Below are 11,924 nucleotides of genomic sequence, written 5' to 3'. Positions count from 1 at the left end.
AACAAGGCAAGCCTCAATCAACTGAAGAAGACTGAAATCATCCAATCCATCTTTTCTGACCACAATGCTATGAAGCTAGAAATCAACCACAAGGACAAAACTGGGAAAGTCAGAAATATGTAGAAGCTAAACAACATGCTATTGAACAATCATTGGATCATTGAAAAATTGAAGGGGAAATTAAAAATTCCTGTAGACAATTGAATATGAAAATACAACATACCAACTTTTATGGGATGGAGCAAAAGCCGTCATAAGAAGGAAATTCATAGTAATACAGGCCCACCTCAACCAGCAAGAAAAATCTCAAATAAGTAATCTTAAAATGCACCTAACAGAGTTAGAAAAAGAACAGACAAAGCACAAAGTCAGCAGAAGGAAGGAAATAATAAAAATCAGAGCAGAAATAAATGAAATGGAGATTAAAAAAACAGTGGAAAGGATTAATGAAGAGTTAGTTCTTTGAGAAGATAAACAAAATTGACAAACCCTTAGCCAGAGTCACCAAGAAAAAAAGAGAGAAGGCTCAAATAAAATTAGAAATGAAAGAGGAGAAATTACAACAGATACTGCAGAAACACAAAGGGTTATACGAGAAAACTATGAAAAACTATATGCCCACAAATTCGATAACTTAGAAGAAATGGATGAATTCCTAGACTCATGCAACCTCCCAAAACTGAATCAATATGAAATAGAGAATCTGAATATACCACTCCCAAGTACAAAGGTTGAAACAGTAATCAAAAACATCGCAAGAAACAAAAGTCCAGGACCAGATGCCTCCTCTGGAGAATTCTACCAAACATTCAAAGAAGATTTAGTACCCATCCTTCTCAAACTATTCCGAAAAACTGAAGAAGATGGAATGCTTCCTTACACATTCGAAGAGGTCAATATTACCCTGATAACAAAACCAGATAAGGACAATATAAAGAAGGAAAACTACAAGTCAATATCACTGATGAACTTATATGCAAAAATCCTCAACAAAATATTGGCAAACTGAATACAGCAATATATTAAAAGAAGCGTACACTACGATCAAGTGAGATTTATTCCAGGGACACAGGGATGGTTCAACATCCGGAAATCAATCAATGTGATACACGACACTAACAAAATCAGGAGTAAGAATCACATGATCATTTCAATAGATGCAGAGAAAGCATTTGACAAGATCCAATATCCATTTATGATCAAAACTCTCAATAAAATGGGTGTTGAAGGAAAGTACCTCAACATAATAAAGGTCATATATGACAAACTCACAGCCAACATCATACTTAATGGTGGAAAACTCAAAGCACCCCTCTGAAAACAGGAAGAAGACAAGGGTGCCCACTCTTGCCACTCCTATTCGACATAGTACTGGAGGTTTTTGCCAGAGAAATTAGGCAAGAAAAAGAAATAAAAGGTATTGAAATTGGAAAGGAAGAAGTAAAACTCTTGCTGTTTACAGACGATATGATTCTATATATGGAAAATCCTAAAGAATCTACCAGAAAACTATTATAAATAATCTACAACTATAGCCAAGTTGCAGGGTACAAAATCAACTTACAAAAATCAGTTTCATGTCTATATACTAATAACAAACTAGTAGAAAGAGAAGTCAAGAATATAATCCCATTTACAATTTCAAAATAAGAATAAAATATCTAGGAATAAATTTAAGCTAGAAGATAAAAAACTTTTCCAATGAAAACTATAAGACATTATTGAAAGAAATTGAAGAAGACATAAAGAAATGGAAAGATATTCCATGCGAATGGATTTTAAGAATAACCATAGTTAAAATGTCCATATTACCTCAAGCAATGTACAGAGTCAATGCATTTCCAATCAGTATCCCAATGACACTCTTCATGGAAATAGAACAAAGAATCCTAAAATTTATGTCGACCAAAAAAAGACCCTGAATAGCCAAAGCAATCTGGAGAGAAAATAAAAAAAGCTGGAAGCATCATAATACCTGATTTCAAAATATATTTCATAGCTATAGTAATCAAAACAGCATGGTACCAGTGCAAAAACAGACACAGATCAATGGAATAGAATTGAAAACCAGAAATAAACACACACATCTATGGACAGCTAATCCTTGACAAAGGAGCCAAGAACATACAATGGAGAAATAAATGGTGTTGGGAAAACTGGACTGCCACTGTAAAAGAATGAAACTAGACCACTGTCTTACACCATACACTAAAATCAACTCAAAATGGATTACAGACTTGAATGTAAGACCTGAAACCATAAAACTCCCAGAAGAAACCTTCGGGAGTGCACTCTTTGACACAGTCTCAGCAGCATCTTTTTGAATAACGTGTCTACTCAGGCAAGGGAAACAAAAGAAAAAATAAACAGTTGGGACTACATCAGACTAAAAAGCTTCTGCAAGGCCAAGGAAACCATGAACAACATGAAAAGACAACCCACGAACTACGATAAAATATTTGCAAATCATCTATCTGACAAGTAGTTTATGTCCAAACTATATAAAGAGCTCATACAACTCAACAAAAACAACAAAAAACAAACAACCTGATCAAAAAATAGGCAGAGGATATGAACAGACATTTTTCCAAAACATAATACAGATGACCAACAGGCACATGAAAAGATGTCAACATCACTAATTATTAGGGAAATGAATATCAAAACTACAATAAGATATCACCTTACACCAGTCATAATGGCTATTATTAACAAGGCAAAACGTAGCAAACCTTGGAAAGGATGTGGAGAAAAGGTAATCCTCATACACCACTGCTGGGAATGTAAATTGGTGCAGCCACTATGGAAAACAGTATGGAGATTTCCCAAGAAATTAAAAATCGAAGTACCATATGACCCAGCTATTCCACTACTGGGCATTTATCCAAAGAACCTGAAATCAACAATTCAAAGAGATTGATGCACCCCTATGTTCATTGCAGCATTATTCACAATAGCCAAGAGGTGGAAGCAACCTAAGTGCCCATCAATGGATTAATGGATAAAGAAGTTGTGGTATATACGTATATACAATGGAATTCTATTCAGCCATAAAAAAAAAAAAGACAAAATTGTCCCGTTTGCAGCTACCATGGATGGACCTTTAGGGCATTATCTTAAGCAAAATAAGTCAGACAGAGAAAGAGAAACACCATATGATTTCACTCACGTGTGGAAGATAAACAAATACAGGCATAAAAAGAACAGATTAGTGGTTACCAGAGGGGAAGGCAAAAGGGATAAAAAGGTACATATGTATGGTGACAGATAAAAATTATACCCTTGGTGGTGAGCACAATGCAGTTTATACAGAAACTGATATATAATAATGTACACCTGAAATTATACAATGTTATAAACCAATATGACCTCAATAAAATAATTGAAATAAAAAACAACTTATGCTTCATGTACAAGTAAATCACCAAAGAGTTTCAGAGACTAGTTAGGAAACTGTTGGGAGTTGGGACTTGTGGAAAGATGGTAGAGAAGATGAAGTTAAAGGTGACAATGAATTTCCAACAACAGTAAAGCCACTAAAGAAAGGAATGAACGGAGGAAGAGGAACATGTATGTGAGTCAGATGATGAAATGTGGTGGACATATTACGTTTATGGGACCTTGAATTGTTTGGAGTGGCCAAGTAGGCCACTGGGGATATGAAATGGAGTTTAGAGGTCAAAATCTGGCAGTTATTACTTCTGTCTTGCGTTTGAGTTTGCTAGATCATGTAGTTTTTAGAGCAGAATCCATTGCTCAATAAATACATCTTTATTTCTCATGAAACTTGATACTGTCCTTTGCAAGATGTCCTTGATATTTTCCTTTAAAATGGAACTTAACCTATGCTCTTACCAGAACGATATTTAACCCCTCCCAGATATATTGCTACCCTCACAAAAATGGTTACCTTCTGAGGTGATAGCTGTCTCCATCCATTTGATGTCTGGTACAAATTGCTAAGAATGTGCACAAATTATCTCTGTTTATATTCTTCATTTATCAGAAATAAAGATTGGAAGAGAAGTTTTTCTTTTGTCTACTCTCCTGCCTAGTAGTGGGACTGTACTTTGCCCATTTGTGAGAGTTGTCAAGTAGCTATGCAAGTTTGACATTTATGGAAAATACTTTGTGAAGCATGATACTTATGTTGTAGCGCTCTCTGCTGGGAGAAGTGATAGAACATAGGCATTCTCTGCTGTTTGCAAAAGAAAAAAAGAAAACCCCAGATTTCAGAGGTAAAAATTAAAGGCTTGTTATCTTTTAAGCAAATATATTATATTTATGTATATATATAGTATATAAAAATAATTTAAAATAATTAATTTATGTAAATATAAAGCTATTTTGGTAATTTAAAGCATAATTCAGTTTATAAAACTTGGATTAACATAAATTTCATTAACACATTTGTGGAGAGTAAGAATATGAGTTATGATAAATCTATCACATATTAACATCTCCCATTTGAGCTTAAAGAAATATAATTACATCCTTTCAGTTCCTTGTGGTTATGTAACCATAAATTTTTCCAAGATTGTTTGATATAAAATTTTCAATCTTGTCAAATTTTATATCCAGCTACATGACCCAATTTAAGGTGGGGGAAAAAGTATGTTCACCATATTAATGAATATCTCATCTCAGTGTCTGACTTATGACTTATAAAAAATGTATCATTTAGATTGGTATTTTTAAAATTTTTTTATTGAGGTACCGTTGATTTATAACATTATATAAATTTCAGGTGTACATCATATTTCAATTTCTGTATAGATTACATCATGTTCACCACCAAAAGTCTAGTTGCCATCTGTCACCAAACAAATATGCCCTTTGCCCCTTTTGCCCTCCCCCCACCAGCCCTCCCCTCTGGTAAACTACCAATCTGTTCTTGGTATCTATGTATTGGTTTGTTTATCTTCCAAATGTGAGTGAAATCATATGGTATTTGTCTTTCTCCATCTGACTTATTTCATTTACATAATACCCTTAAAGTCCATCCATGTTGTTGCAAATGGCAAGATTTCACTTTTTAGGGCTGAGTAGTATTCCATTGTGTACATACACCACATGTTCTTTATCCATTCGTCCATTGGTGGGCACTTATGTTGTTTCCAAGACTTGGTTAATGTGAATAATGCTGCAATGAACGTAGAGGTGCATATATCTTCTCTAATTAGTGCTTTCATATTCTTTGGATGAATACCCAGAAGTGGAACAGCTTGATTATATGGTAATGCTATTTTTAATTTTTTGAGGAATCTCCGTAATGTTTTCCACAGTGGCTGCACCAATTTACATTCCCATCAGCAGTGTATGAGGGCTCCCTTTTTGCTACATCCTCTCCAACACGTACTATTTCTTGCCCTTTTAACAAGAGCCACTCTGACTGTTGTGAGGTGATATCTCTTTGTTTTTTTGATTTGCATTTTCCTAATTCTTGGTGATGTTGAACATCTTTTCATGTGCCTGTCCATCTTATTTGGAAAAATGTTTGTTCAGGTCATCTACCCATTTTTTTAATCAAGTTGTTTTATTGTTGCTGAGTTGTATGACTTCTTTATATGTTTTGGATATTAACCCTTTATTATATACATGGTTTGCAAATATCTTCTCCCAATTGGTAGGTTGTCTTTTCATTTTGTTGATGGTTCCTTTTGCTGTGCAGAAGCTTTTTAGTTTGATGTAATCCCATTTGTTTATTTTTCTTTTGTTTCCCTTGCCTGAGGTGACATGATATTCAAAAAGATACTGCTAAGACCTATGTCGAAGAGTACTGAAGATGTTTTCTTCTAGGAGTTTTATAGTTTCAGGTCTTACATTCAAATCTTTAATCCATTTTGAGTTGATTTTTATGTATGGTTTAATATAATGGTCTACTTTCCTTCTTTTGCATGTAGCTGTCCAGTTTTCCAATACCATTTATTAAAGAGACTTTCCTTTCTTCATTGTATCTTCTTGGCTCCTTCATTGAAAATTAGCTCTCCTGGATTGGCTTTTTTTTTCTGGGAATGATTCACCCTGAGCCAACATATGCTGTCAATCTTCCCATGTTTTTTTTTCCCTCCCTAAAGCTCCAGCACGCAGTTGTACCTTCTAGTTGTAAGTCCTTCTAGTTCTTCTGTGTAAGCCACCACTATGGCACGAGATTGGCATTTTTTTAACAAAGCTTGATTTTTTCCTGTGGTTACAAAGTAACCATGCTTATTATGGAAAATATAAGACAGATCATAGGAAACAAACATCATTCAGAATATCATCAGAATAAATTGTTGAAATTATCTACATTTCCTTAGTCTTTTTTATGCATATTTTATACAGTTGAGACAAACTACATAGCAGTTTTGTATAACTGTTTTTCTCTTAGCATTATGACATAAATTTGTGTAGTTCTAAAGACTTCTCCTCTCTACGTAAACCCTGTTTCCTTTTCCCTGTCCTACACACTTAAAGAAAAAAGTTAGTTCTCCAATACCAGACTGAGCTTCTGATCATTATACCATAAAGAAGCTCTTGCCTATTATCCGAGCCCTCCAGCTCTACTACTCCTTTTTGATCTGAAGCTGCAGTGAATCTGCCTACCAGACATCATTCTGGTTGACTAACAGAGCCCTTTACTGTTCCCTCTGTAGAAACTATTTGTCATTTGCAATAGTAAGATTTAGTCCCCGGAGTCTAGGAGCATTAGTGGATACATTTTCAGTTCTGTTAGTGGATCTATTTCTCTTCCTCTGCTATGGAGATTGTGGAGGCCACATGTTCACATGGCATAGCCACAAGACAAAAGCAGCCTGGATTGTAGATCCAGCTGCCTTTGAGAGTCGCCCTACTGGCAATAGTCTATGAGAAATAAATTTTGATGTGTTAAGCTTTGGAGATTTGGGTGTGTGTTACCAGAATATAATCTAGCCTATCCTGACTAATACATGATGCTATGTTCAGTCATCGTATTTGACAGTAAGGTTTCTCTGCTTTACATGCCCTTCCCAAGCACCTCCACCCCTTCACCCAGAAGTCTTTTCCTGGATTCCCCTTATTTATCTTATAGGGCTCATCTCAGCTTTGATTGCCCCCATCCCACTTTCTGGGTCAGTTGTCTCTTCAACATGCTTCTCTTGTCTATGAGTATATGGATGGATGATTCTTGGTTATTTATAGATAGACTAGTTTATTTTCTGGATATTAATTATGAACACTTTCCCTTAGGAGAATTAGCATAGACCAGTGGTTTTAAAGGTTTTGTCTGCATACCCCTGAGGGTCTCTGAGGCCCTTTCAAGAGGTCTGTGAAATCAAACAAATGGTGCAAAAGCAAAGGTGGCCAAACCTTCTGTCACCTTAGCAAATCAAGGTAGTGGCATCAAACAATACCAGGAGTATTGTATCCTTGTATTTTTCACTGCTACACACTCACAGGGAAAAATATTCAATTTCATTTAAGAATTCCCTGGATGAAACATTAAAAATTATAAACTGTATAAAATCTTGACAATGAGTACATGTCCTTGCAATATTCTGAATGACAAAATGAGAGGTACATGTGACTCATACTGAAATAAAATGGCCGTCCTGAATAAAGCACTGGAATAATTATATAATTTGCATGTTGAACTCACCATTTTTGTCATGGAATGACATTTTATTTGAAAAGAACGACTGATAAACTATGATCATTTAGAATCAGTACTGGGCAGACGTTATCTTGAAAATGAATAAAGAAAAGCCATCACAAGGAAAACAACTGACAGTATTTGTTGCTAATGATAACATTTGAGATTTACCATAAAAATTAGAATTTGGGTAAATCTATAGGTGCCCCTGTGAATTTGACAGCTCCCTGATACTTAAAAACTTTATGATGGGATCAATTCTGATATTAATGAATGTGATTTTTTGATATTGTATGCTGAAAAAATGTCAACTTTTGGAACATCTCCCTAACTCAAAATGAACAATAAATGCTGTTACAAATCATGCATGGATAAAAGATCCATTCAAAATGCAAGATATACTAATAGATTTTAATATAAAAGAACAAAAATTTAATTGATAGGTTAAATTCCACATTGGAAGAAACTACTACTTGTTGAGTATTGGTGTATTTTCAAAGAAAAATACCTACAAATATCTAAAATGCTATTAATATATTTCTTTTCAACTGCATACCTGTGTAATGCCAGATTTTCTCCATATATTTCGACCAAAACAACAGATTGAATATAAAAACAGATGTGAGAATCCAGCTGTTTTCTATTAAGCCAGGCACTCAAAACATTTGCAAAACTGTAGAGCAATGCCATTTTTCTCATTTTTTGGCCTTGTAAAATATAGTTACTTAAATAAAAATTCTGTTATTTATGTTAACATGTAATGAATTTATCTTTATTATTTTAAGTGGATTAAATATTTTAAATATTTTTCAGTTTTAATTTTTACTGTGATAAATATCAATGAATATAGCCTATATATATAAAAGCTCTTCAGGATTCTCAACAATTTTGAAGAATGGAAAGGGATCCTAAGAGCTCAGAGTTTGAGTACCACTGCTATAGGTAATCTAGGATCAAGGATATGGACTTGGCAAACCCAGCATAGCAGGCAGACTACATGAGTACAGAGAATTGTTTATAGCAATCATGAGCACCCTAAAGTCCACAGACCTCATGCAACTCGTTTATAATATGTCCTTCAATCTCATTTCAGAATAAAAGCTGCTTCCAGAGACAGTGGCAGAACTCTCACTATTCCAGGTTCCCAGATGCAGGAGAGAGTCTCACAATAGCTCGATTAAACTCTCTTAAACCCACACTCCCTGCACTAGGGCACTGCTGACCTTTGCTCCTTTGCTGATTCCTACCCTAGAAACTAGAGGGAGTAATGGAAGGACCCTCTCAACCTGTTTCATCAATAGAGTAGAAAAGCATATAGATTCTTAGTTGAGGGGAAATGCTAAGAGGCTACCTAGCGCTATAAAAAGTCAACTATCTTTTTGAAACTGTGAGGCTAGCAGTCTGAGTAAGCTCATAACAAGAATTACACAGCCTCATGAAATAGCTACTATTCGTGTAGAAGAGTTGGGAAAAGAAGAGCAAGGGGAAAAAAAAAAATGAAAGCCCAGTAGAACATGGGCAAGAATGGAGGGACCCATCTTCTGCTGTCGCAAACAAACACTCTCTTCAGAGGATGCTGAGGACTCAAGTCCCCCTCTTTCCCAGAATAGTAGTCTTTCCTAAGAGGGACACACGCCACAAATGCAAGTTTTGCTTTCTTATTCCTTTCTGTTTTTGCTTTTTTTTGAGGAAGATTAGCCCCGAGCTAACATCTGCTGCCAATCCTCCTCTTTTTGCTGAAAAACACTGGTCTTGAACTAACATTCGTGTCCATCTTCCTCTACTTTATATGTGGGACACCCGCCACAGCTTGGCTTGACATGTGGTGCATAGGTGTGCATCCTGGATCCAAACGGGCGAACCCTGGGCTGCCAAAGCCCTACATGCAAACTTAATCACTGCGCCACCAGGCCGGGCCCTGCTTTTGTTCTTGACAGGACCCAACACTCTTTGAGAAAATGAGTGAGCCAAAACGTCCATGTACTATTGGAAGTAAGATCTCAAAGGATGTTATAGGATCATAAGAGAGCAAACAAATCCAGCAAATATATTAGCAGATCTGAAGAAGCATGGAAAATCTTGGGCCTGACAATAAATGGTTAAAGAAAAAATGAGCAGCTAAAAAATGAAAAGACAAGAGGCCAAAAGGTCCAGTAGAAAAGGAAACGGATCTAGACGCTGGTTTTATAGAAAAAATCAGTTACAGAAACTGCCAATACCATCTCAGGACATTGTCAAAGGCCTAATGAACACATAAGGCCAAAGGAGAAGTGAGAAGCAAATATAAAATGGTTAAGACAGCTACAAAAGGGAAAATCACCGAGCCAGCAATAATCCGGTATTACTCCAGTATGAGAAGCATCCTTCCCAGGACTTAGAAAAGTGTGTTGTGATTATTGACTGGACATCAAGTTTCCAGATGCCGGGCTCTCTAAGGTTTGATTTCTTCTGATACAAACTGAATGAATACCTATAAGAACCATTTTGAGTGATCATTGTTTCCCTTTTCTCAATCTCAGGATTTTAAAGTACAGAACTTTAATGTGTGTAATATATAACATACATTGCCATAATGTTCAAAACACTTATCTTTGAAACCTCCTTTTTATTATGCATTGACTGCATGCATGTTGTGATGCACATTTAATTAGTTTATGTGAAATATTTAAGACAAATATGTTTCTAACCAAAGTATCTGTGCCAAATTTTGCACTACTCTTAACATAATGATAATGTCAAGACTATCAGGAAAGAAATTTAAAATTTTTATACTATGAATAAGTGAACCAAATTAGTTGTTCTTGATCTAAAATTACCAGGTTACATAATTAAGTAAAGTACACTCTAAGTTGTAACTTTTTGTTTGTGATATACTTTATCATTTAAAATATCCACAGAATTATCCATCTGTTTTGAATACTGTGTGAGTGGACACAATGCTAATTGGCAGTACTTGATTTTTAAAAAGTCAATAAAATTTTATAGATAAAACAGTTACCTCTGCATTGTTACTTCTCATCACAAAGTTTGTCATTAACAAAGGCAATTCAAAAAAATATAGAATATGATACAGGCAATACTTAGAAGTTGAAATAATTAACCAATTTGGTTAATTACTCTCCTCATTTTGAATTAAAAAATGGATGTATACAAACATTTATTTGTAATAAATTGATTTTTTTTTTTTTTTTTACAAAAGTGAAGTTTACTATTCCACGTTAACACACTCTGACCCTCATAGGCCGATGGGAGCAAAGAAGATACCTCCACTTTGAAAACCAAACCCACCCCCTCTGGATGAGTAGGTATCCAGTGTCTACTTGAATCTTTCCTAACTCTCCTGGAAGATGGCACATTTCTTGCTCTTGTTATTCTTCCTCTTTCTTAGACAGCTTACAGGAGCAGTTGTCAGGAGGTCACCCCAGTATAAAAAAAGCACATGTCATCCTGACCAAAACTGCGTGATTTCACATCCTCTGAAGATGAATTAGTTCCTTTTTATTCATATGGGTTTCTTTTGAGTAACTCCCTCATATGACTTATTTTTCTACTCCAGTGTAGCTTACATTTTAAAAACAACAATTTATCATTTTATCTGACATTCCTATATATGATAAATGGAAGTAAAAGGAAACTGGGCTCCTTTGGAACCTCTGAGTTTCTTCTCCATTTGCTTCATCATGGTCATCAGCTCCCAATCAAAATAAGATGCTCTGGGTAACTAAGTTTTCCTGTTCTCCTCTATCCTTTGAGAACCCTTGACTTATCCCTCTTTTCTGGTTAATGCTTAATTAACATGTAACTGAATTATTTACCAAAGTAAGGAAGTTTGATTATTACTTTATGTTAATTTCAGAAATTACTTCTGAGGGGATATGCAATTGGTTTATTCTAAAGAGCCTTTTGAAGTTAACAATAGCAAATAAAGAGATTTTGCAAAATAATTACACATAGCATCAATTTTCTTCTACCAAGGGAAGTCGTTTGAGTGCAATCATACTCGGTGAGTTCTGTGAATGAAACTCAAATCCACTTCCTGTTGATATGGTGAAGATATCCCTGCATATATTCTGCAAATCTTAAAGAATGGAAGCAATAGGATAATATAACAAGATAAAGAGAAAATGCTATTTTTATTTGGAGAGACCACTGCAAATTTCACAAGCCAAATTGAATTGAGGGTATAGTTACTTTCGGTTTTATATAGCTTATTTAGGTATTAAGGTATTAAGTCAACTTTATATTAGTTCTTTTTCTAGTATGTTGCCATGAACCATGTGATATTTGTTCCTATATCTTTCATCTAAAGTTT

Source organism: Equus przewalskii, chromosome 3 (genome assembly GCF_037783145.1).
Source record: "Equus przewalskii isolate Varuska chromosome 3, EquPr2, whole genome shotgun sequence".
In the NCBI taxonomy this organism is placed as follows: Eukaryota; Metazoa; Chordata; class Mammalia; order Perissodactyla; family Equidae; genus Equus; species Equus przewalskii.
This window is presented reverse-complemented; position numbering follows the sequence as displayed.